This window comes from Coregonus clupeaformis, chromosome 16 (assembly GCF_020615455.1).
Source record: "Coregonus clupeaformis isolate EN_2021a chromosome 16, ASM2061545v1, whole genome shotgun sequence".
NCBI lineage: Eukaryota > Metazoa > Chordata > Actinopteri > Salmoniformes > Salmonidae > Coregonus > Coregonus clupeaformis.
Window position 1 is genome coordinate 51,376,270 of NC_059207.1, and position 1,845 is coordinate 51,378,114.

Here is a 1,845-nt window from a genome sequence, read left to right on the forward strand (position 1 = left end):
TGCGTGAAGTGTAGAGCAGTATAGTCCTCCCATTAGTCAACCAGAACCAATCTCCCTGGTGTAGCCCTATGAGAAACGTGGAATACTCCCCATTTTCCCTATTAATTTGTGCATCAGCTAGGTTACTTAAATGTGCATTTGGGATATTTTATTAGTAACCTATTGTGATAGTGTGTATTTCTGTGAGATTTCTAGACCAGGCTGAATGTTGGAGATGTCCTTCAGCACCACAAAGAAAACCTGACCCTAGGCAACAGAATGCACAGTGATAAAGATTAATATTTGAAAATGCCAATATATATGTGAAAGCTGATTCAAATGCATAATGCTATCAACATTTACAACTTTTTTGAACAGCCTTTAAAAACTTGTTCCACAACGCCTATAAACCAGACCAAGGCTGTTATAGACAACAAATAAAACAGACCACCACTCAGTTTGGGTAGTTCAAGATTGTTTTTATTAACAATGTATCCCTTTAATAAGATTGTATGCTTCTTTAGGTCAGCAATGCCCCCAAAACACACTGTACACATTACACAAGGGAAACCACGATTCAAGCCAAAAAATCATTTTAAATTATAATACAGTCTCAAGGAAAAAATATAAATAACTTTTTTTTCTCATCTCAGTCACTCTGCTATGGTACAGATATAATAAATAGATCTGACATCACTCTGCAGATCTATAAATCACCCTATGAGTCCACTTGTATAGCAGCATAATAGCAAAACTAACCAATAGAAACAGAAACCTGTTCCCATGGAAACCTTACAGCAATCCATAAATGATCACGTCACCCTGTCCTCTCATCTCAGCCAATGATAGACAGCGATATCTGCATTGTGAAAACAACTTTGGGACAATTATTTTCCCCAGTTTGCAAACAAGTGATGGCAACCTATTATGATTTAAGACGATGAAACTATTAGAAGCATTTGGAAGAAATAAATTAATAACTTTCAGAAACAAAGTGACAATTATGTAATATTACAGTTTTGACATGCCGTTTGTACATGCAGTGAGAGCAAAGCACGGAGGTAGGGTTTCTGACAACCTCCATAAAAAGAACCAATGAAAAGAACCCGGCTGTTGCCACTGTCAGAGGCAGTGTCCTTCCAAACCAGGGTCAGAGATCGAGGAATACAGATGGGGTGACAGACAGCAAGCCACAGCAGTTATGTTCCATGTGTTCAGATGGGAAAAGAGAGTGATGGTAAAAAAATGAAAAACCACTGATGTTTGATTGTCTGACAGTCTGTAGACATAAATAGAAAAACAGTTGTTTAAACTAGAGTATTTTGATCAGAAGCAGATTGGAAATAATAAACTTATGAGATCACAGCACAACCATCTCTAGCAGAAACAGCCTGAGGGTATGACTATGAGGAGGCTCCCAGAACCATCTGTAGTGTTTCCATATGGAGGGAGAAGAGGATGGGTCCAGCACTGACTAGGATGGACTGAACATGCCCTTTTCATTTCATATTAGCATGCCCCAGAGCAAGATAAAACATGTCAAGACTTAGTCTTAGTCATACTTCATCCAGCTTGTGTTTAGGTTAAGTGTGATGTGTTAAGTAGTTGATGTGTACTCCTGAGTGGCGCAGTGGTCTAAGGCACTGCATCGCAGTGCTAACTGTGCCACTAGATCCTGGTTCGTATCCAGGCTCTGTCGCAGCAGGCCGCGACCGGGAGACTCATGGGCGGCGCACAATTGGCCCAGCGTCGTCCAGGGTAGGGGAGGGAATGGCCGGCAGGGATGTAGCTCAGTTGATAGAGAATGGCGTTTGCAACGCCAGGGTTGTGGGTTCGATTCCCACGGGGGGCCAGTATAAAAAAAGA